Consider the following 26,257-nt stretch of genomic DNA (forward strand, 5'->3'; position numbering starts at 1 on the left):
GATGATGCCATCTGCGGATCTGCGGATCGAAGAGCTCAAAGCAGAGCTTATCTTATCTCTTAGCGGGAGGAGAGATCACCCTCTGGGTTCTCCCTCCCGACTGTTTCAATGTCAAGTTCAGAGCTGACAAGAATTTCAGATCTTTGGTACTGAACGCTTCGATTATAAATATATTTAATGATATTTTCGGTTTCTATTTAGTCGATCGCACAGTTCCAAAAAGTTATAAACAAAAATAAACGACCTTGCGCCGCTCACCGAACAGATACTATATCTTCCATTGGATCGAATGGACACGGACACGAGGTCCATTTAGTTGGATGTATTTATTATTGTTTTCCTCAGCTATGCTATACATGATTTCATTGCTAATGTTTGAATGCCTATTCCATCGAGTTATTTATAGTCGGGGCCCGCTCCGATCCGCACGCGGACAGTACGGTTGGGCCAGTGTTCTTGAGTTGAATGAATTCGTATGCAAGGCGGCATTGAGAAATGTGGATACACACGCTACATGGGATTGGGGGTAAGATTTTCTATTTGCATATAAAGATGTAGTGTAATGGTAGGCCCTGACTAAGAGACCAAAGAGGTTCGATTCGTAAGAGTTTAAAAGCGTGTGAATTAGTATCTAAGGATAATGCTTTGATTTGCATTGATATCCGAGGAGTACGATTAGGTCCGAGTAGCTTAGGTCTAAGGTCTAAGATTGGGGTAGAAGATAAAATAATAAGAGAATATTTTGATCACTGTAACATAATACTCATTCTCAACCATTGGCAGAGTGCATTGCTCATCGTCGCCACTTGTTTTCATTGTCATTGCCACATCGCAATTCCCTAATTCCATCAATGCCAATTCCAGTGAAAAGGAAAAAGGAGAGAACAGCAGCATACGGACGTGACTCAAGCAGCAGCAGAAAATCAGCAGAAATAAGCCGTAACATTAAGAACTTTTGTAAGCACACATACCAGGCCACCGCGATAATAATACGAATAAACAATACTCTAAATAATATCTTACATTTGGGGGCTCAACCAGTCGCGTACTGCCTGTGTAAAGTGGAAAAAATCAAAAATTGTGTGTCTCATGTCTCAGAAGCCGGCAGCAGAAGAAGCGAGACGGAAAAGCAAAAATTCGGTGCAAAAAAACTGCGCATTAGACTCTCAGAAGCCGCAAGCAGAGGAAGCGAGACAGAGAGTGGGTGAAAAGAAGAACCGAGAAAAAAGGGTTGTTTCAAGCCGGCTGCCCACAAGAGTATTGCGCAGTAGAATTATAATGGAAAATACAAGTGAACCACCAGCCGGGAATATGCAGCAAAACGCGAACGAGGAAGCGATGAGGTCAACACTCCTAGAAGAAAACACACAGACGCTCCAACAGCTGGTTCAACTGCTCTCGATGAAAATAAATGCTGATGAAATAGACAAGAAAAATGATGCAAAGCTGGTAGTGGAAAATTTTGCCAAAATTATTCCAGAATTCAACGGAGAAAATATGTCGGTACAGCAGTGGTTTATTAACTTCGAGCTAAACGCTGAAGCATACGGACTAAATGACAAACAAAAATACGTGCAAGCCCGAGCAAGAATGACAGGTACAGCCGCTCTTTTTCTCGAGTCCACAGCAGTGTATGAGTACGGCCAATTGCGTCACTTTTACAGGAGTTCGAGTGTGAGCGTTTATGCAGTGCGCAAATTCACAATCAATTGTCTATGCGAGTGAAGATTGACGGCGAAAGTTTTCACGAATATATACTACAGATGAAACGCATTGCAGCACGTGGGACAACAGACACGGAGTCGGTGATTCGATACATTGTCGACGGACTGAATTTAAAAACGGATTATAAGTACACCTTGTATGGATGCAGCACATACAAGCAGCTGCGAGAGAAGTACGAAATCTACGAAAGAACGCTCGCGGTTGATGGGGGTTTGGCCCCGAAACAAAAAGACTCACAGCCGTTCGGAAAGAAGTCCAATTTCACCAAATATGAAAGGAAGCAACACTGCTACAATTGTGGATCCCAGGAGCATCTACGCAAGGATTGCCGAGCTGCATTAAAGTGTTTCCGCTGCAATCAGACTGGACACATGTCTAAGGATTGCCCGAGTGCTGCTGCCGTAAACGTTGCATATGAGGAAAAACGCCTGAAGTCTCTTAAAATTAACGACGTGCAAGTCAAGGGGCTCATAGACACCGGTGCAGATGTTTCCCTATTAAAGATGTCAGTGTTCGGCAAAATGAGTGGTATCCATCTGCAAGCCAGTTCGTCAACTTTGAGGGGACTTGGAAACAACATCACACGCTCCGCTGGGCAGTTTACGGCAGAAGTGGAGATCGATGGAATGCGACTGGCACACAAATTCCTTGTGGTGGCCGATCATGCCGTCGGATGCGAATTGTTGTTTGGACACGACTTTATATCCAAGTTCACAATGACATCAACGCCAGGAGGATATAAGTTTTCTCCCCTGCCGGGGGAGGAAACTGAGGACACCAAACAGATAAGTATTTACAACGTGGTCGAAGCAAATACTGACATAAACATTCCATCGCAGTTCAGAGATGCCGTCCAATCAATGATTCAGGACTTTACTGAAAAGAAGCAGACTGCAGTGTGCCCGATCATGCTGAAGATCGTACCGGACGAGAAAATAGCGCCGTTTCGACATTCGCCAAGTCGAGTGGCCATCAGCGAAGCCGACGTTGTCAAGCAGCAGATCGATGAATGGGCCAACGCTGGATAATACGACGCTCATCATCAAATTTCGCCAGTCGGACTGTAATTGTCAAGGAAAAGGATGGGAGCAGCCGGGTCTGCGTGGATAATCGTCAGTTGAACAAGATGGTCTTGAAAGATTGCTTTCCCGTTCCAATCGTTGAAGAGGTGCTGGAAAAACTGGAAAATGCTAAGGTGTTCACCATCATGGACTTAGAAAATGGGTTTTTCCACGTTCCTGTGGAAGAAAGCAGCAAAAAATATACGGCGTTCATAACGAAGGAAGGCCTCTTTGAGTTCAACCGTGCGCCTATCGGTTTTTGCAATTCGCCAGCAGTTTTCATCCGTTTTATAAGTTTTGTATTTCAAAACCTTATAAATGAAAACATTCTTGACCTGTACATGGACGATATCGTTATACACGCTGAAACCGCCGACGAATGCCTGGGAAAGCTGAAGAAGGTTTTTGATGCAGCAGCTGAATACGGGCTGAAGATAAAGTGGAAGAAGTGCCGATTTCTGCAGTCGACCATTACATTTTTGGGTCATCAAGTTGGAGGAGGGGAAATCAAGCCTGGATTGGAGAAAACCAAAGCCGTCAGCAAGTTCCCGATGCCGAAAAACATAAAGGCTGTGCAGTCGTTTTTAGGATTAACTGGGTTTTTCCGTAAATTCATAAGAAACTATTCGCTAATCGCCAAACCACTGACCAATCTGCTGCGAAAAGATGTCCCATTTAAAATGAGTCTGGAGGAGCAGCCGGCGTTCGCTACATTAAAGGAAGCATTGGTGAAAGAGCCGGTCTTGAAACTTTATCGCAGGAATGCAAAAACCGAGATACACACTGATGCGTCAAAGGACGGGTTTGCAGCGGCGTTGTTACAATGGCACGAAGGACAATTGCATCCGATCTTATTCTGGAGTAAGAAAACCTCGGAGTCTGAAGCACGACAGCATAGCTATATACAGGAAGCCAAAGCAATTTTCCTAGCGTGCAAAAAATTTCGTCAGTACATACTTGGAACCAACTTTAAGCTCGTAACGGATTGCGCTGCTTTCAAGCAAACGTTAAGCAAGAAGGACGTTCCGCGGGAGGTAGCCCAATGGGTATTGTACTTGCAGGACTACGACTTTGAAGTGGAACACAGACCAGGAGAACGGTTGAAGCATGATTGCCTGAGTAGGTACCCAATTGATGTCATGATGGTATCTTCGGAAGTCACAGCAAGAATTAAGAAAACCCAGCAGGAGGATACGACGATCAAAGCAGTTTCCGAAGTTTTGAAAAGTAAACCATATGACAACTTTAAGTTGAAGGCTGGTCTCGTATACAAAGTGGTGCAAGGCACGGACTTGCTGGCAATACCGAAGTCATTAGAAAAAGAAATAATAACCGACGCTCACAACGCAGGACACTTTGCCGCTCAAAAAACAATGCATACCGTACAGCAGAGCTATTGGATTCCACATCTGGAAGGAAAAGTAATGCAGATCATAGGAAACTGTATAAAATGTATAATCTACAACAAAAAGCTTGGCAAAAAAGAGGGATTTCTGCATCAAATTGACAAAGGATCACAGCCGCTGTATACTATACACGTGGATCACCTTGGGCCTATTGATGCTACTTCAAAGCAGTACAAGTACATCTTCGCAATGGTTGATAGCTTCAGTAAGTTCGTATGGATGTATCCCACAAAAACAACAGGAGCAGACGAAGTTCTCAAGAAGTTAAGGGAGTGGTCTGATGTATTTGGTAATCCGGCACGCATAGTAAGCGATCGTGGAGCAGCATTTACATCTTCAAGCTTTGAGGAGTTTGTCAAGGAAAAGAACATCGAACACATATGGAGCACCACAGGGGTACCAAGAGGAAACGGACAAATTGAACGCGTAAACCGATCTATTCTGAGCATCATTTCCAAATTGTCGTCGGAGGAACCTGGAAGATGGTATAAGTTCGTACCGCGAGTTCAGAGGGCTATTAACAGCACTGTTCATGTGTCTACAAAGCGTTGTCCATTTGAGCTGATGATCGGGGTAAAAATGCGTTGTGGACCGGATAGCGACATACTTCAGCTAATAGAAAAAGAGATGGTTGATAATTTTGAAGACGAGAGGCAAAAGATGCGACAAGAGGCAAAAGAAAATATTCAGCAGGCCCAGGACAGATACAAGGAACAATTCGATAAAAAGCGGAAATGCGAATACGGATACAAGGTCGGAGATCTCGTAGCCATACGTAGAACACAATTTGTAACCGGAAGAAAGATGGCCAGCGAATTCTTAGGACCAAACGAAATAACCAACGTGAAACGAGGCGGACGCTATAATGTTCGGAAGGCAGCAGACGTCGAAGGACCAAGCAATACGACCACAAGCAATGTTAACATGAAACTATGGAGGTTCTCTGTAGAAAACGAGGACGCATGGTCATCAGGGACTGATGACTAATCAGGATGACCGAGTGTAAGAAGGAGTGGGCCAGCTGGCCTATTGAGGGGGCAGCGGAGATAAGCAACAGCAGTAATAACAGCAGCAGAGGAACAGCTGATTAGCAGCAACAGCAGTAGTAACAGAAGCAGCAATAGCAGTAGTAACAGAAGCAGATCAACAGCGGACAGAGAAGAAGAGGAACCGAGCGAAGCAGTAAAAAGGAGAGAACAGCAGCATACGGACGTGACTCAAGCAGCAGCAGAAAATCAGCAGAAATAAGCCGTAACATTAAGAACTTTTGTAAGCACACTTACCAGGCCACCGCGATAATAATACGAATAAACAATACTCTAAATAATATCTTACATACATATGTACAAACTACGGGTATATGGGAGTATGGTTGTATGCATTCTAGACGTACTATACTAGAGACAATTGAGTAGTGAGGTCCCGGATCCGAGCATTCTACTGCGACTTAGATTGCATAACATTTGCAGTGATTCGGGGAACTACTGCGAGGAACACAAATATAATGAACCAGAGATGAACTCGAACCCCAACAACCGAGCAGAGCTTGAGCGAAGTGCGAAATTTCCGTAATACTTTCCGTCCAGTATTGTTTTTAGGTAGCTGTGGCAGGCCTGCCTGCCTGTCATGTTCGGATTGGGACTGCGACTTATCAGGGCACCTGATCATCGTGTTTGTCATATAATAAATTATTTTTGCGGGTTTTTTTTTTCTGTTGTTTTTTTCGATTTCGTTTTTGCTATGGCGGCGAGTAATCCCAATTTTACTTTTATTTGTTTCGTATTTGCATCAAAGCGAAAACTAATAAAAGTTTGGCTGTGTTTGGGCGGTGTGTTCTGCAAAAGATGCGCTCATATTTCATGTCATAGTTCCCATTCATTTTTCTCTTGACATAAAACTGCGTCTGGAGGGCTCCGGGCAAATGTAACGCAAGTTGCATCACCATTCCGTCTTCCTCTCTCTGTCCTCTCTGTATTTTTTATATTTTTCAATGTTTTATACCCTTTCAAAGATTATGTCGACTTTGAGTGGAGCGTAGGGGAATTGAGCATTCTCCGAACCCATTTTCCATACTACCTTCTGGACTTCCTGATTGTACGCTTGGTCCCTTGCTATTAAGGACATCTCGCTAGACTGCTAGAGGTAAGGGTATCTTAAGCTGAGACCATGATCGCTAGCCTCTGTGTCTTTTTTAATTTTTATTTTCGCATGTGGCAGAGTCTGAGAGTGCGAGTGCTGAGAGCGGGTGTGTGGCGTAAAAAATAAAATGATTTTGTGGCATAAATTAACGCCAAGAGGCACACGAAACACTATTAAAAAATACGGATCCACCACATGCCGTACGAGTGCACACTTGCCTTCCTGGCTTGTTCCTGGCCAAAGGATGCGGCAAGTCAATGGCTTATAGAAAAAGCCAGGATATGCACTTGGTGGCCGTGTGCACTGCTCGTTGTCATGGGGGCAGGAGTCGAGTGTGGCATGTGGAGAGCTGATGCCGCCAGCTCCGTGTACAGCTCCTCATGCAATTAATCCTTTTTTACGGTCTCTCTCTCTTTCTCTCTCTCTACTTGGGGCCTCCTCTCCATCTACCTCTTCCGCTCATCCTTTTCCTGGAAAATGACTTTTTAAGTTAATTTCTTATATGCTCACCTTCTTATACAATGTATGAAAGAGCGGGTGATCTCCCAACCACTCAGATTAATAGACATTCCAAGCTTCCCTCAACTTCAACCTCGGCTTGCATCTCCATCCATCGGGCCATATTCGACCGGAAATTCAGCAAAGCTATCCACTGTCTGCCATTAAGTATTGTATGGCTGAAATAATATCATTTATGCTTGTTGGCTTTGACCACCTGTGTCCCCCCAAGCCTTCCCTACCCCATCGTTAGCCACAAATTTCAATTATTTGAGTACCTTTTTTGCGAGGCTCTTTAGACCAGTTTTTTCGGCAGGATCAACAGGTTTCTTGAGCGTGCTGTTTGTTGCCAAATATTTGGGTTAGTTAAACCCGATTTAATGGTGCGTACAATGTCAACAGACTTCAAAAAGATTGGTATATTATGTTAGTATGTTCAGTTATACGTTTCGAATGTGTACTCTTTAGATTCTGTTGAGAGTATTTCATATATTTTCAATAATTGTTTAAGATATACCTATCAAGAAAGTCTTTCGAGTACATCTTAATGCTACAAAGAGCACTGTAGGTACTTGAGTTTGGCCTCCCGACAATCTTCTGAATTTGAAATTTTGGATGCAAATTGATGTGCAAATGGCATAAAACTTAATTACTCAAAATCCTTTGACAAATACGAGTATGGGGGGAGGCAGCACACACCTCAGCCCCATTGTTGGAGCCCTTTCCCTTGGATAATGCCATTAGAAGCCAGACAATGAAAGTTAAAATGAAAACGTTACCATGAGAGGTGCCCTATCCCCTCAAGGTGTTGGAAAGGTCGTTCCCCCTTTTGATGTGCACGTTGCTATGTCGAACCGGAACAATAACATCAAATTTATGCGTAGCATAGCCTCTTTTGTTCATCCTGGCTTTGGAATCCCCCCACAACCGGCAACCAATTTTGGTTATGATGTAGCCACACCAAAGTGCTGACCCGCGGGGCGCATCTTTGACGTGAGGCATTTAATTTTTTTTCCTGTGCATATAGCTCTGTCTTCTAAGGGAATTACCGCAATTTCTTTAATTAAAAGTTCCATTTAAGCTGGCTGTTGCCAGGCTAGCAAAAGAAAAAGGATTGTGAAGTGCGGCGTCAGTCAGTTACGAGTCCTTGTTCAGAGTCGCAGATCCCGAGTTAGTCAGCCGTCTGTCAACAACAATTAAAACGGAAAGCAACAGCAACCAATTAAAAATTCATCTTCCGTATATCCCATCATTTCTTTGCCACACTTGCAACCCTTTTGCTTCCAGGGCTCTTGCTGTTTCTGGCATCCTTTTCTAGGTATTCCTGATGTGGTCATTATACCCGATACTCAAAATGAGTATTGGGGTATATTAGATTTGTGGTAAAAGTGGATGTGTGTAACGTCCAGAAGGAATCGTTTCCGACCCCATAAAGTATATATATTCTTGATCAGCATCAATAGCCGAGTCGATTGAGCCCTGTCTGTCTGTCCGTCTGTCCGTCTGTCCGTCCGTCCGTCTGTCCGTCCCCTTCAGCGCCTAGTGCTCAAAGACTATAAGAGCTAGAGCAACGATGTTTTGGACCCAGACTTCTGTGATATGTCACTGCTACAAAAATATTTCAAAACTTCGCCCCGCCCACTTCCGCCCCCACAAAGGACGAAAATCTGTGGCATCCACAATTTTAAAGATATGAGAAAACCAAAAACGTAGAATTGTAGAATGACCATATCTTTAAGACTGCGGAATCTGAATTGGATCGTATTATTATTATAGCCAGCATCAAGAAAACAATTTCATTTTTTCTCGCCCTGTCTCTCTCTAACACACACGTAGCATAGGCGGCTTTGCTTAGAGTAAAACATTAGCGCCTAGATCTCAGAGACTACAAAAGCTAGAGCAACCAAATTTGGTATCCACACTCCTAATATATCGGACCGAGACGAGTTTGTTTCAAAATTTCGCCACACCCCCTTCCGCCCCCGCAAAGGACGAAAATCTGGGGATATTCAAAAATCTCAGAGACTATTAAGGCTAGAGTAACCAAATTTGGTATCCGCACTCCTGTTAGATCTAACTATAAAACGTGTATCTCAAAATTTCTCCCCGCTCCCTTCCGCCCACACAAAGAACGAAAATCTTTTGCATCCACAATATTGCACATTCGAGAAAACTAAAAACGCAGAATCTTAGATAATGACCATATCTATCAGACTGCTGAATCTGAATCAGATCAGATCATTTTTATAGCCAATAGGAACAAATCAATTTGCAGTGGCTACGCAGCGCCCGACGTCACGCTCAGACTGATTTTCTGTCTCTCTCGCACGCACTTTTTGTCGTGTCGTTTAATATTAGCGGCGTCTGCCGGAGGAGAGCCATACTGACTTAGTATCGGGTATAACTGTAGAGTTGCGGTGTCCGCAGCAACTCACAACGTTCCCCCTCGTTTTTATACCCGATACTCAAAATGAGTATTGGGGTATATTAGATTTGTGGTAAAAGTGGATGTGTGTAACGTCCAGAAGGAATCGTTTCCGACCCCATAAAGTATATATATTCTTGATCAGCATCAACAGCCGAGTTGATTGAGCCCTGTCTGTCTGTCCGTCCGTCCGTCTGTCCGTCTGTCCGTCCGTCCGTCCGTCCGTCCGTCCGTCTGTCCGTCCCCTTCAGCGCCTAGTGCTCAAAGACTATAAGAGCTAGAGCAACGATGTTTTGCATCCAGACTTCTGTGATATGTCACTGCTACAAAAATATTTCAAAACTTCGCCCCGCCCACTTCCGCTCCCACAAAGGACGAAAATCTGTGGCATCCACAATTTTAAAGATATGAGAAAACCAAAAACGTAGAATTGTAGAATGACCATATCTTTAAGACTGCGGAATCTGAATTGGATCGTATTATTATTATAGCCAGCATCAAGAAAACAATTTCATTTTTTCTCGCCCTGTCTCTCTCTAACACACACGTAGCATAGGCGGCTTTGCTTAGAGTAAAACATTAGCGCCTAGATCTCAGAGACTACAAAAGCTAGAGCAACCAAATTTGGTATCCACACTCCTAATATATCGGACCGAGACGAGTTTGTTTCAAAATTTCGCCACACCCCCTTCCGCCCCCGCAAAGGACGAAAATCTGGGGATATTCAAAAATCTCAGAGACTATTAAGGCTAGAGTAACCAAATTTGGTATCCGCACTCCTGTTAGATCTAACTATAAAACGTGTATCTCAAAATTTCACCCCACTCCCTTCCGCCCACACAAAGAACGAAAATCTTTTGCATCCACAATATTGCACATTCGAGAAAACTAAAAACGCAGAATCTTAGATAATGACCATATCTATCAGACTGCTGAATCTGAATCAGATCAGATCATTTTTATAGCCAATAGGAACAAATCAATTTGCAGTGGCTACGCAGCGCCCGACGTCACGCTCAGACTGATTTTCTGTCTCTCTCGCACGCACTTTTTGTCGTGTCGTTTAATATTAGCGGCGTCTGCCGGAGGAGAGCCATACTGACTTAGTATCGGGGATAACTGTAGAGTTGCGGTGTCCGCAGCAACTCACAACGTTCCCCCTCGTTTTTATACCCGATACTCAAAATGAGTATTGGGGTATATTAGATTTGTGGTAAAAGTGGATGTGTGTAACGTCCAGAAGGAATCGTTTCCGACCCCATAAAGTATATATATTCTTGATCAGCATCAACAGCCGAGTTGATTGAGCCCTGTCTGTCTGTCCGTCCGTCCGTCTGTCCGTCTGTCCGTCCGTCCGTCCGTCCGTCCGTCCGTCTGTCCGTCCCCTTCAGCGCCTAGTGCTCAAAGACTATAAGAGCTAGAGCAACGATGTTTTGCATCCAGACTTCTGTGATATGTCACTGCTACAAAAATATTTCAAAACTTCGCCCCGCCCACTTCCGCTCCCACAAAGGACGAAAATCTGTGGCATCCACAATTTTAAAGATACGATAAAACCAAAAACGCAGAATCGTAGAAGATGACTATATGTTCTAGAGTGCAAAATCTAAACCAGATCGTATAATTATTATAGCCAGAATCAAGAAAACAATTTCATTCTTTCTCGCTCTGTCTCTCTCTAACACACAGGTTTCATGGTCGGTTTTGCCAATTGCAAAATATGAGTTCAAGGATCTCAGAACCTACAAGAGCTAGAGCAACCAAATTTGGTATCCACACTCCTGTGATATCGGACCTTGACCGTTTTGTGTCAAAATTTCGCCACACCCCCTTCCGCCCCCGCAAAGAACGAAAATCTGGGGCATCCACAAATCTCAGAGACTATTAACGCAAGAGTAACCAAATTTAGTATCCGCACTCCTGTTAGATCTCACTATAAAACGTATATTTCAAAATTTCGCCCCACCCCCTTCCGCCCACACAAAGAACGAAAATCTGTTGCATCCACATATTGCAGATTCGAGAAAACTAAAAACGCAGAATCATAGATAACGACCATATCTATCCGATTGCTGAATCTGGATCAGATCATATAATTTTTATAGCCAAAAGGAACAAATCAATTTGCACTGGCTACGCAGCGCGCGACGTCACGCTCAGACTGATTTTCTGTCGTTTAATATTAGCGGCGTCTGCCGGAGGAGAGGCATACTGACTTAGTATCGGGTATAACTGTAGAGTTGCGGTCTCCGCAGCAACTCACAACGTTCCCCCTCGTTTTCTAATTTGATTGGCGTTTCCTGGTACGTCGTTTCCGGTTTTTCTTTATCTACCACCTTCCGCTCGGCTCCTTGATTAGCTGCCACCAGGGGATGGGGTGGGGTGGTGTTCCCTTCGAGGTGGGAGTGGATAATTATTTTTTATTTCTCGCTGTTTGCTGAAGCTTCTTCCCATGTAACCCTTCCCGGCTTCTCACCCTTCTTATTTTAAAAGTGGCATCTTAATTGAAACCTAATTTTGTTTAGGGGTTTCCTTCATTTTTACATCATTATATCCAGTACTTATATCTTACAAGGTATACTCTGTTTGTGCAAATTGATATGATAGTATATCTGACAAAAATCATTGCTACCGGTTAATTATTTCCAAAACATTGAGGAAAATGACTCTCTCTGGAGTTTTTTCGTCTATTTTTAAAACAATATAGAGGGGGGCTTCCGTAGATTCCAATCCGAAGGTATTTTACAGTAGAAAGTATAGCCCTCGTTCCTGTTTTATTTCTATTTTTTTGGAAAGGAATAGCCTCAGGTACGTGAAGTTTTCTTTTTCCCAAATCATCCGATGGCCAGAAACAGACAATATCATATAATATCGTATACATCCTCCTTCCACCCATCATATCCGCTAACCACACCCACCCAAAGAGCCACTTTCTTGCTTTGAAACATTTCCCACTGACATGGGGGTTACCGTTATGGGGCGGGGAGCGATGGGTCCTGAAACTTTTTGGCTTTTGTTGTGTGCAAATAATTTTCAGCTCGTTCCTTGGCGTCATTAACAATGTAGAGGGCGAGAGTGGTAAGGAAGAAACGGAAGGGGTAAGGAAGCAGAAGAAACTTTTATCTAATTAATGAAACTTCAACGCAACGTCAAGCAGTCAGATCTCCCCGGCTTTGAAGAACCCCCAAACCAGAGCACCAGAAACCATCCAATCTTTGGCCACCCCCTTGATGTCGTATTGTTGACAGTGACGATATGGCTACGGAGCATTGCGGAGAGGCAGTGGGCCTTGGGTGGATGAAGATTAAGTCAGCGTACACCATGGCTTATGATTGCTTTTGTGTAAACAACCATATATATACATATCTATGCTGAACCGTTTTTATGTCGTTCTGCGCTCTTCTTTTTCGCATTTTAACAATTTTTTCCCTACCGTTCCCAGCGTGGGGCCAAAAGTTTTTTAATTAGCAACAAAAAGTAAAGGGTTAAATATCGCGTGGAAAAGTTTCGGCAAGCTAACAATTAAGTTTCGGCAATGCGGCTGACACGCCTCCGCCACGGCGTGAGTGGCAGGCTGAAAGGTGGGCCGAAGTAGGATGCGACATGGAGCATGGGTAATGGGGCAGGCGCAAGTGCAGATAATAAGTAATAAGCAACACTTACTCGCAATTAAGTTTCTCCCGCCCTTTACTGAGCTCTCCGGTGGCTCCTTCATCGTTGACTTTTTTCCGGGCTGTAATTACGCGTAATCGCAAAATTAATTTCTGCACATGACTGCACGGCGGACAGGACACGCCGCAGAGGGAGGGACGGATCCAGGAGCACTGTTCTGCTTTGTGGCAATAACCCGAAGCCATCTCAAGCAGTGTGGGGCCTGACCGTATCCATTCATCTCAGCAAATGCATTACGAAGCCGCAGATAAGAGTCTCCGTAATATTCATGAGATTTGTTTTATGAAGTGCTAACAATGCGTAACGTAAAGATATAGCTACAACAATTACAACAACGGGGATAAGGAGAACCAAGTCCTGTGCAAGTCAGGCACCTTTCCTGCGACCGACTACCCGCCTCTCCCCTGTCTCCAGCTGTCCTTGTCGGCAGGGCCACAAAAGTTTTTTCGACTTTCTTTTGTGGTCCTTCAGATGCTCTTTTTGGGTAGGGTATACCACTTTTGTGGGAACTAATTGTGTAGGATTCTGAAGTTCGACCTTGTAGTGTCCAACTATTCGAAAATCAAAAGAAAAAGGAAAAGGTCGAACAAGTTAGGTACACTTTCTAGAAAGATACTTTTCATACCGCCCTCGCTAGCATAGCTCAAAGAAATTGGTGGAATGCAGGAGATCCAGAAGATCATCCGATTGCACAGTTATGTTAAAGCTTAAAGCTCAGCTTAGGAATGCAATAGGTACAGGCGAATAGACTTTATTCATGTGAAATCATTCCCCTGCATAGTTTCACTTACGGCACACGTATATATAGATTTTCGTGATAGCAATCGCAGAGTGAATGGTGAAGACACGTGGAGTTACATAACTTCCAATTTTTCGCTATTATCCAATCATCCACTGTTTATTTGGCGTTAGCTGAACTACCCGAGGGAAAAGTGCAAATAAAGTGAAATTCTTGAAAGAAGCAAAGGTACGTTAGTCCACCGTGGAAAGATAAGGTTCTGACACAGTTTTATTTAGGGATAGGGGTACTGGAAAATCTTAATACAGCCAAGCCGGCCAACCAATCTACGGTATCAACTACAAACAACAAAGCTGAGTTTGGGAGTTAGTGCAGTGCACATCCACGGCGGCAAAGTGAAGGCTGAACCGTTGACGTTCGGCTAGCTCAATATCGGAAATCATTTACGGCTCGTGGAAGACCAACCACCATACACCACTGCTGGATGTCCGTTTCGTGTCCAAACTTCGCCACACCCCCTTCCGCCCCCGCAAAGGACGAAAATCTGTTGCATCCACAATATTGCACATTCGAATCATAGATAACGACCATATCTATCAGATTGCTGAATCTGGATCAGATCAGATCATTTTTATAGCCAAAAGGAACAAATCAATTTGCAGTGGCTACGCAGCGCCCGACGTCACGCTCAGACTGATTTCTGTCTCTCTCGCACGCATTCTTTGTCGTGTCGTTCAATATTAGCGGCGGCTGCCGGAGGAGAGCCATACTGACTAAGTATCGGGTATAAATGTAGAGTTGCGGTCTCCGCAGCAACTCACAACGTTCCCCCTCGTTTATCATTGTGTTGATTAAAAAATATCAATACAATCTCTTATGGTTAGGGACATTTAACATAAAAACAGCGTAGAAATGAGTTTTCTTTATTGGTTATTGACATTAACGTCGAGATCCTGTTTAATTTTTTGGAAGCGCATTATATTGATTTGTGTCAGGAAAACTGTGTAGCTAGGGGAGAAAGAACCCCGACCAATCCGACGAGCTGGACCCGAGCACAGCGAGAATGCGCGCCTTCGAACCTAGCTTCCTATTAACATGAGGTCAGAAAAAAACCATCTATTGGCCAATGTCGGAGTTAGAGCCTAAATAGGCTCTGGCCCTAACTCACTGGCGAAGACTGAACACTACACAAACATGGCGCCCAACGTGGGGCCCGAAAAGTTTTCTTTAAGTCCCATTTAAGCTCTACAAATCCATCCATTTACTATATTTCACATTTGCTGCACAACAAGTTGTTTTGTATTCGGCTGGAATCGATCGGTGGACTTAGCGATTGCAATTCGGATCCCGGATTGATCGACCCTTAAAGATCTATGCTGAGCAAAATAAACAATCTTGACAGGAAACAATCTCAAAGTGTTTTGGATTTACGATGCTCTGGAGAATTTCGGACATTGTCCAGCAATTTGAGATGGTTGTAGATACAATAATAGTTACTTAGTTAAAATAGAGGAATGCGCTGGAGGAGAGTTTTCGTTTTTATACCCGATACTCAAAATGAGTATTGGGGTATATTAGATTTGTGGTAAAAGTGGATGTGTGTAACGTCCAGAAGGAATCGTTTCCGACCGCATAAAGTATATATATTCTTGATCAGCATCAATAGCCGTGTCGATTGAGCCATGTCTGTCTGTCCGTCTGTCCGTCTGTCCGTCCGTCCGTCTGTCCGTCCCATTCAGCGCCTAGTGCTCAGAGACTATAAGAGCTAGAGCAACGATGTTTTGTATCCAGACTTCTGTGATATGTCACTGCTACAAAAATATTTCAAAACTTCGCCCCGCCCACTTCCGCCCCCACATCCACATTTTTAAAGATACGATAAAACCAAAAACGCAGAATCGTAGAAGATGACTATATCTTCTAGAGTGCAAAATCTGAACCAGATCGTATAATTATTATAGCCAGAATCAAGAAAACAATTTCATTCTTTCTCGCTCTGTCTCTCTCTAACACACAGGTTTCATGGTCGGTTTTGCCAATTGCAAAATATGAGATCAAGGATCTCAGAACCTATAAGAGCCAGAGCAACCAAATTTGGTATCCACACTCCTGTGATATCGGACCTTGACCGTTTTGTGTCCAAATTTCGCCACACCCCCTTCCGCCCCCGCAAAGGACGAAAATCTGGGGCATCCACAAATCTCAGAGACTATTAAGGCTAGAGTAACCAAATTTGATATCCGCACTTCTGTTAGATCTCACTATAAAACGTATATCTCAGAATTTCGCCCCACCCCCTTCCGCCCCCACAAAGGACGAAAATCTGTTGCATCCACAATATTGCACATTCGAGAAAACTAAAAACGTAGAATCATAGATAACGACCATATCTATCAGATTGCTGAATCTTGACCAGATCAGATAATTTTTATAGCCAAACGGAACAAATCAATTTGCACTGGCTACGCAGCGCCCGACGCACGCTCAGACTGATTTTCTGTCTCCCGCGCACGCACTCTTTGTCGTGTCTTTTAATATTAGCGGCGTCTGCCGGAGGAGAGCATACTGCCTAAGTATCGGGTATAACTGTAGAGTTGCGGTGTCCGCAGCAACTCACAACGTTCCCCCTCGTTTTTGTCTGTTTTCTTGTATTTTGAGATATTGATGAGCTAAGGAAAGACGGACATTAGGGGATAAGCAATTTGTTTCGAGAAAGTTTTTTTTGTGTTAGTGAATTAAAAATAAATGGCTAAAATGCCTGTTACTCATAGTAATGAAAATCTCAATGGCATTCGCGAACAAAGCGATCCGTTTTGCTTTATTTGTATATTTAGATGACTTACTTGTGCTGTCAGAGGATTTCGAGTCGCATTTGGTCACGCTTCAGGAAATTTCGGTTTGCCTAAAAAAAGGCTAATCTTACTATTAATATTGAGAAGTCCAAGTTTTGTATGCGCGAAATAAAGTATTTGGGATTCATCATTCGAGAAGGACAAATTCTGACTGATCCAGGGAAAATAAAGGCCGTCAATGAGTTTCCTGTTCCTACATCTATAAAACAGTTTCGTCGGTTCCTAGGATTGTCTGGTTGGTATCGGCGATTTGTCGAAAATTATGCCACCATAAGCTTTCCACTGACGGAATTGTTAAAGAACAAAAAGTCTATAATTTGGAATGATGATGTCGAAAAAGCTTTCAATCTTCTAAAATCGCGTTTAACATCAGCTCCGATTTTGATTACCCCAGTCTTCACAAGCCAATTTATCTTACTGTGTCCTGGCGCAAGAGCGTGAGGGTGTGGAACTCCCAATCGCGTATATGTCGGAAAAATTATCGAAAGCCCAACGGAACTACACCGTTAGCGAACTGGAATGCTTAGCCGTTATCAAGGGTATACAAAAATTTCGTGCATATAAAGAAGGTCAAGATTTTGTGGTAGTAACGGATCATGCGTCTTTAAAATGGTTGATGAAGCAGAAAGATCTTTCTGGAAGACTAGCGAGGTGGTCGATGAAAATACAATCATTCAATTTTTCTATTACACATAGGCGAGGGTCAGAAAACGTTGTTGCTGACGCCCTGTCTCGACGTAACCAACCTGCTATAGAAGAATTCGTTGCCAGTAGTCCCATGATTGATTTACAGTCAAGTCATTTTAAGTCGCCGGAATATCTTAGAGTGATTCAACGAATACAAGAGAATCAGTCAAAACTGCTTGACTTAAAAGTTATTGATGGATATGTTTATAAAAGAACCGAGTTCAATAGAGATAATGACGGGCACGAGGAATCCTGGAAACTTTGGGTACCCTCCGCGATGATCCCCGAAGTATTGCAACAAGCACATGATGCGCCAAGCTCTGCACATTGTGGTATGGCTAAGACGGTAGAAAAACTCAAAAGGTATTTCTTCTGGCCCCGAATGGTAAGCCAAATTCGAGAGTACATCTCAGAATGCCATATTTGTCGATCTACTAAGAGTCCGACCAAAATGTTAAAACCTCCGATGGGCCGACCATTAACATCAGACCGCCCCTTTCAATGCTTGTATATGGATCTACTAGGTCCGTACCCCCGTACTAAAAATGGAAACATTGGGTTGTTTATAGTAGTAGACCATAACACGAAATTCCATTTTCTTAGCCCTCTAAAGAAGTTCACGGCGCCAAAAATGTTTGAATACCTGGAAAGCTCCATATTCGACACCTTTGGAGTGCCGGAAGTTGTTCTAACGGATAATGGTTCGCAGTTCAAATCTAGTTTTTTCGAAGCTTTTCTTACAAGTTTTGGCATTACACATCGGTGTACGGCTATATATTCTCCTCAGGCCAATGCTAGTGAACGATTAAACAGATCGGTTCTGGCAGCCATCCGCGCTTATATTGGAAGTGACCATTCCAATTGGGACGCTAATTTGAACGCTATCAATGGTGCACTTAGAGCAGCGGTGCATCGAAGTACTGGTTATTCACCTTATTTCCTTGTTTTTGGTCAGAACATGATTCTGAACGGAGAAGATTATACCCTATTGCGAAACATGGATCTGCTAAGCAACGACGTCCGATTAGAACACTCCGATCTGTTACAACTGGCAAGACAACACGCTAAGAAAAACATAAATAAATCACATGAGCTTAACGCGAAGAAATATAATCTACGGAGTAGGAACGTACAACTTAAAACGGGTGACGAGGTTTTTGCTCGTACCTTTACCCAGAGCAACGCGAGTAAGAAGTTTAGTTCGAAGTTAGTTCCGGTTTTCATTTCTGCAAAGGTTCTCAAAAAAAGAAGCCCCTATTATTATGAGTTGGTGAACCCAGCAGGGAAAAAGATTGGAGTTTTTCATCTCAAAGATATTCAGGTGAAGAATAAATAACAGCATTTTTTTCAGATAATGTACCTTCGAGCAGGTCTTGTTTCATTATCTGTGGTTGTAGTGTCCAACTATTCGAAAATCATAAGAAAAAGGAAAAGGTCGAACAAGTTAGGTACACTTTCTAGAAAGATACTTTTCATACCGCCCTCGCTAGCATAGCTCGAAGAAATTGGTGGAATGCAGGAGATCCAGAAGATCATCCGATTGCACAGCTATGTTAAAGCTTAAAGCTCAGCTTAGGAATGCAATAGGTACAGGCGAATAGACTTTATTCATGTGAAATCATTCCCCTGCATAGTTTCACTAACGGCACACGTATATATAGATTTTCGTGATAGCAATCGCAGAGTTAATGGTGAAGACACGTGGAGTTACATAACTTCCAATTTTTCGCTATTATCCAATCATCCACTGTTTATTTGGCGTTAGCTGAACTACCCGAGGGAAAAGTGCAAATAAAGTGAAATTCTTGAAAGAAGCAAAGGTACGTTAGTCCACCGTGGAAAGATAAGGTTCTGACACAGTTTTATTTAGGAATAGGGGTACTGGAAAATCTTAATACATCCAAGCCGGCCAACCAATCTACGGTATCAACTACTAAAACAACAAAGCTGACCGTTTGGGAGTTAGTGCAGTGCACATCCACGGCGGCAAAGTGAAGGCTGAACCGTTGACGTTGGGCTAGCTCAATATCGGAAATCATTTACGGCTCGTGAAAGACCAACCACCATACACCACTGCTGGATGTCCGAACTTCAGTTTGAACCTGCCGATCTCAAAAAAGCCGGAGGACATAATCGTCACCAACCTACGAAAATTTACAAAGGATTGAGTAATTAGGCTAGCCTAAACCACATTGCCTCAGAACCACTCTTGCTGTCAGCAGATTTTTGTTTTATTTTGATTCCCGTGTTTCTCAAGTTAAATTTCAAGTGCAAGTTCCCGTTTGCCTTTATCATTATCACATAAAAATCTATACGCTGCTGCTCTAAGAACCAGCTGTTTAGATCCACATATTCATATCTCGTTTATCATTGTGTTGATTAATGTAGTAACTAAATAGCTTCCTCCAATGAGTAAATTTGTAAAGTAACTGAAGATTTTGAAAACTGAGCAATATGAGTTTGGGATAATGTGTTTCTCTTTATATATATACATACATTTAAACTGACCAACCTCTAAATTACACAGCGTATATAAATGAATCCGTCAAAGTCATCTTGGGCCCAACGATACACCGATGAGTTTCACTGTGAGTACCACTAGTGGCTGAAACCACAATGCCTATACACCAAATATAGGCATATACACCTATTCCCCCTCAAATGATCAAATCATGGTGCATGATGCCGATTTTTTTTAAATTTAAGTATATATGTACATATTTAAAGTTTAGCATTTCCCATTTCCAAAATGCGAATTGAATCCAATTGACTTGGCATAATTCACTTGAAATCTAATTTGTATATTTTGTCTAAGACACTCGACAAAATAAAACTTTTTTGTCAGTTATTCTCATGACTGAAAAAAAGTCCGATTTGAAGAAGTGTAAAAATTGGTAGAAAAATGTTTAACTTCGAATATAACGTGATCTAATCAGCCAACAGCCTACAACCTAATTTTTGTCTCGAGAGCACAGTACAAGAGGACCGTCGTACAGTGTAATTCTTGAAAAATTTGCATTACATGGTTGAGATAATTTTTTTGAAATAACATTGTGTCTATGCATTGATGCACTTTGGTATTTATTTACAATGAATTTGTAATGGATTTGCATTTGTGTTTGCGTTTTATTAAATAAACTTGTCGATTTTCCACAATCTATAAATGGACAGACGTACATACTTGTACACAGAAACACGTATGGAGATGTATGCCATAGCAAATGTTAAATGAAGAGAAAAATTGCATTTAAAAGCCAAAAATTGGCAAAAGTCAGATCATTTCCACATTTTCACATTTTCCCAATGAAACAAAACTCAATTTGACGTAATGTCTGTCTCTGTATCTGTATCTGTGTGTATGTGTGTGGGAAAAACACTAAAATAATTGTTTTAAAATCCTTTTGTCAGAAAGTAAAGTAAATTATAAACACACATGTGGAGAGGAGACTGACAGACATAGAGACAGGCAGACAGCCCGAGAGACAGGATAACATTTGCACATCACAAGTCATCCAGGATGCTGAATCCAGGACTCCACTGAGCCATTAAAAAGGATGACATCTGGTTGGTTGTGAGTAGCTCTGTCTGTGCATCCATTTTTGTATGCGGACAACTGGAAAAACATTGTAAAAAATTAATTACATAGAAAACTTTATGCAAATTTCGGCTTATAAGAAAGAAACTTGATAGTATTGGACTTGGTAATAAGGAAGGGAACCCTAAAAGGACCTGACTTGAAAGTTTGTTGTCAGAGCTATAAAACGCTTCGTTCCGCACCTTGTCAGACGCATCTTAACTTGGGTAAATAGTGTACAATTTTCTCAACAATGTTCCTCTACTGCTACTATTTGCAAAAATATTGCCAGAAATTATGTTCAAGAAAACTTAATGAAAATTTTTAATTTGAGAAGAAAATATATATACATATGAGTGCAAACAAGAATTTGTCGGTACCCACACTTCGAAATATTTTGATTGCTGTCAAATTTCGATATTACTCCGCTGCATTTGCATACAGAGCGAGAGGCATGTGCAACATGCATTTTCCATAAACTGAAATCGAACCGTAAAATGTTTCAATTTCAATTTTATTCATTGGAGATTTTTTTTGGGGTGGCGGCAAGGGCAAACAATTTCAATTCTTTTATTTGTTGGAGCTTATATTACCTTCGCAGAATGGGAATCAGAATGAGAATGAAGATGAGGAGAAACCAAAGCGGAAGCCTCTCGCAAGACGAAGTTGGAACCGAAATGCAAAGAACCAAATGGGTGGGAGCTCATTTCACTGGGCTTTTTATAACCGATACTCAAAATGAGTATTGGGGTATATTAGATTTGTGGTAAAAGTGGATGTGTGTAACGTCCAGAAGGAATCGTTTCCGACCCCATAAAGTATATATATTCTTGATCAGCATCAATAGCCGAGTCGATTGGGCCCTGTCTGTCTGTCTGTCTGTCCGTCTGTCCGTCTGTCCGTCCGTCCGTCTGTCCGTCCCCTTCAGCGCCTAGTGCTCAAAGACTATAAGAGCTAGAGCAACGATGTTTTGGGTCCAGACTTCTGTGATACGTCACTGCTACAAAAATATTTCAAAACTTCGCCCCGCCCACTTCCGCCCCCACAAAGGACGAAAATCTGTGGCATCCACAATTTTAAAGATATGAGAAAACCAAAAACGTAGAATTGTAGAGAATGACCATATCTTTAAGACTGCGGAATCTGAATTGGATCGTAGTATTGTTATAGCCAGCATCAAGAAAACAATTTCATTTTTTCTCGCCCTGTCTCTCTCTAACACACACGTAGCATAGCCGGCTTTGCTTAGAGTAAAACATTAGCGCCTAGATCTCAGAGACTATAAAAGCTAGAGCAACCAAATTTGGTTTCCACCCTCCTAATATATCGGACCGAGACGAGTTTGTTTCAAAATTTCGCCACACCCCCTTCCGCCCCCGCAAAGGATGAAAATCTGGGGATATTCACAAATCTCAGAGACTATTAAGGCTAGAGTAACCAAATTTGGTATCCGCACTCCTGTTAGATCTCACTTTAAAACGTTTATCTCAAAATTTCGCCCCACCCCCTTCCGCCTCCACAAAAGACGAAAATCTGTTGCATCCACAATATTGAGGATACGAGAAAACTAAAAACACAGAATCATAGATAATGATCATATCTATCAGACTGCTGAATCTGGATCAGATCAGATCATTTTTATAGCCAAAAGAAACAAATCATTTTGCACTGGCTACGCAGCGCCCGACGTCTCGCTCAGACTGATTTTCTGTCTCTCTCGCACGCACTCTTTGTCGTGTCGTTCAATATTAGCGGCGTCTGCCGGAGGAGAGCCATACTGACTAAGTATCGGGTATAACTGTAGAGTTGCGGTGTCCGCAGCAACTCACAACGTTCCCCCTCGTTACAGGGCTGAAGATGTGGATGGGGCCTCTCCTCATCTTTGCCAGCTGCTCAATACAATTGTACAATATTTATTTAATGTAAATGAGAAACGGAGTCACAGCCAGAGCTGGGCCACATGAGTAGCAGGTCGTTTGGTGCAGCGGCAGGACCTCAGCTAGCAGTCCAATGGGTCCAATGTCGATTGGTTCTGCCTCCGCCTCATCACCCGCTGCTGCCCTCTGTGTGCGTCAGAGCATTGAAGCAAATTAAAATTGGAAATTAAATGTTTACGAAGTACAAAAATTTCCAACGAAAAAGTAATTGCTTTTCCAACTTCCCATCAAATGTGATAGAGAGTGAGACGTAGATATGGGATATGGGATACGATATGGGTTCAAAACTTACACCAATGACATTGCAATGCTGCAGTTAATTCTATGAAAGAAAACCTACAGCAATATTTGCTCGCCTCCATAGTTTAGCTCGAAAATCTGTGAACGAATCTCATCATCAAATGGTCTTGTAGACAGTGTTGTTCGAGTTGGTCTTGGTGTAAGCCACTGAAGGTGAAACTAGAGATCTTCCTTGCATTGAGTGAAAGACGTTGGGGAGCCATCAATCTCTGTGTGTTACTCCCAGCGGGATTAACAATGGACCAGGAGGTTAAGAGCATCAAGTCGGAAAGGGTAGGCTGGCTCTGACAGTCGTTGTCGTTGAAACTTGTGACTCCTGAAAGGGCATCATTATCCTGACATCAAGACCTCGGCCCGCGTTCACCAGCCATCTTCACCACGGAGAGAGAAAGCTGCTGGCTGGAGCTGAGAAGGGGGATGGAGCTGGTGCTAAGGATGAGGATGAAGCTCAGATGGAGGATGCCGCTGCCTGAAATGGTATCGTCTTCTCACATGCGTCACTTCCTCCTTGTGCATCTGTGTGCTTGAGCAACAACTGTAAGTTTTGTTTGCATTAATGCCCCAGGATTCATTGTAATGTGGGGCTTGGGTAAGGTGCAGTAGTCGAAGCTCAGAGCGGGCCACAGCCACAGCTAAAGCCACAGCCGGTTTAGAGGTTCCTGTTCCGGTTCTGTTTTCTTTTTCCGCTTTTTAATTTCCGTTCCATTGCGCTGCCTGTTGTAGCCTTGGGTGGCGGGCAGTTGTGGCAGACCTGCTGCTCCTTGCATGGCTCCTTGGTTGATGCTGTCGACCAGGTAAGCCTTGCCCTGCCCGCAATTCAGACCAGACATGCAGTTCACGTTCCCACATCCCACATCCAAGAACAACATGGATGGGCACGAGGCATGGGCAAGTGTGTGTGAGGGCAAGTCAAGGAGAATTTAAAGTGAAATGCCAATGGCCAATTTGGCTTACAGTATCTCTCTTTCGCCAGCGCACCCTCTCACTATCTCTTCAGGAATGCCATAGCCTGATGAAATGAAACCTGGCCTCGTCTCTGCAGCCCCCGCCATTGGATTCAACGAGGCTTCGAGGCTACTTCCGTGATCCACTATGACCAGAATGACAAATATTTCTCAACCCCGCCCGCGGCAGGTTTCTCTACTTCCCCTTCCCCATCGACTTTGACAGCTGGAATGCCGCCTGATCTGGGCAGAAAAATAAACTCTTCCCCACGACCACAACTTTGATTGTCATTAAAATTTACAATGAAATTTTTATTGTTTGCCTGCAGTTGCCGAACCGGTTTTTTTCAGGCAGCCAAAACTAATTAATATTAACACAACAAGGACTTATTTTTTAATGAGCAGCCTAGAATTATGCAACAGATTTTTATTAAATATTCTCATACGTCCCTCGGGCCAACCCAACTATTAATTAACATGTTAATTACAACTTGTTTTACTGGAATAAAATCAAAAATTAAATTTGTAAAATGTCGCCAATTTTAATTTCATGCAAGCCACAGATATTATTAATCAAAGAGGGAAGTTACAGCAAGAGTGGGAAAGAGAGAGGGAGGGAGGAAAAAATGTGGTGGTATGTCGCCTAATCGATAAACCCGCTCAGGTTTATGTATGTATATTAAGCATTAGAGGGTACAAAATATTGCCCAATGGCTGGAAAAAACCATTAATATTCTTATTTGCTTAGTCGTTGATGGGAAATATGTTAGGTGCCGCGGTCCCATCTATATCTAGTCCTTCGCTAACCCATCGACTGTTATAATTTTGTTCCGCATTTTGATTGGCAATCTAAAATGCGCTCAATGGACGGGGGGTGGGGCATGGGCGTTGAACTGGCTCTTGTGTGTGTGTGAACCAGCATGCTATACCTGATACCTCTGAAGTAAATAGGGTATATGGAAAATTCAGTGGTGTCCATATGTTTATAGGCCGCTTTGAATTGATTATGTACCCATCCACCAAAAATTGTTCCGAAACCTTAGGTATTTCAGCCAAAAACAAGACAACAAGATGGCTTTGTAAGAAGATATCAAAGATATTTTCGCACTAACAGATATCTTATAGTTGACACAACTACCCTAGCGTTCTGGTTAAATTTTATTTAAATTCGAACTTCATTTTATTGCCAGGACACGGACGTGGACACGGACACAGCACGGACACGGACACCGCCTCGCCTCGCTCCCGTGGCCAAACGACAGCGTCCCGCTGTGATTGTCAAAGGATGCGGGCAGGAAAATAATTAAAAATTCAATTTACATGCATTTTAGCCCCGCAAAATGTGAGACTACACAATTATATAGAATACTGCATCAACTGCCCGCCCACCCCTCGCTCACTGTCTATATATGCATATATATGCTTAGCTTAGCGTGTGCCTTAATGGTATTGAAATCAACATGTCGGCTGTGGATCCTAAATATATTCAAATTGTGCTCTGGCGCAGCGGACAAATGCATTAGAGATGCAGGCAGTCGAGGCAAAAACACTTTCCTTATGCATGCTCAGATCCTGAAGCTCATATTCTAGTCCGTATCCCGGAAATAATTAATGAGTTCTGTAATAAAATCAAAATAAATTCTATAAAAATCGCATTAAATATTAAGGCTTTTTTTATTGTTTGTCGGCAGGAACTTTTTTTCAGTGCAGGAAACCAATAGTTTTGTACTTTCTAAGTTTTATTTGCATTCCGAATATTTGATTAGATTAATGCATTCCCGGACTCGGGAGTTTTACGGTATATCCTTCTGGGGAAAGCGCTGCTGCACACACAGCATCAGCATATGCATAAGAACTGAATATCCCATCAAGTTTTTCTGGGGCCCCCGCCTCATCTTTATTGGGAATTGCATTGTTTCGGGTTTTCACATCGCGTTACATTACTCATACGCCCTGACGGTCCTGTCTTCTGCCTGCGCTCTGCTCTCTCTTTTGGCGATATGGCTTTTGTCAATCGATGTTACGGCATTTAAATATACAATATATATATGTATACGCATTCGACATGTAGGTACATATATAATTTACAACCGACAATGGCGGGTGGGGGTACAACATTTCATGAATTTTTATATGTTGCGGACAAAAAGCGGAAACAAAAATGAAGTTGTACCATTGGGACACGGTCGCGGAAATGGAGGGGGGGCCGGGACAGTGACTGTTACGGAACAGACAGCGGCACAAGTCATCAGTTTTTATGCCCCTTGCAACTGCAGTGACATTTCCCACCTCCAGTTG

At 42.7% G+C, this 26,257-nt stretch overlaps 1 long non-coding RNA gene across 1 annotated transcript; it reads left to right on the forward strand.

Moving 5' to 3' along the window:
- On the forward strand, positions 1-25,588 carry LOC108158373. The gene is made up of 3 exons (XR_004474511.1): positions 1-526; positions 19,732-19,792; positions 25,150-25,588. It is a non-coding gene; the product is annotated as an uncharacterized LOC108158373 (long non-coding RNA).
- The last annotated feature ends 669 nt before the right edge of the window (positions 25,589-26,257 follow it).

Source organism: Drosophila miranda (assembly GCF_003369915.1).
Source record: "Drosophila miranda strain MSH22 chromosome Y unlocalized genomic scaffold, D.miranda_PacBio2.1 Contig_Y2_pilon, whole genome shotgun sequence".
In the NCBI taxonomy this organism is placed as follows: Eukaryota; Metazoa; Arthropoda; class Insecta; order Diptera; family Drosophilidae; genus Drosophila; species Drosophila miranda.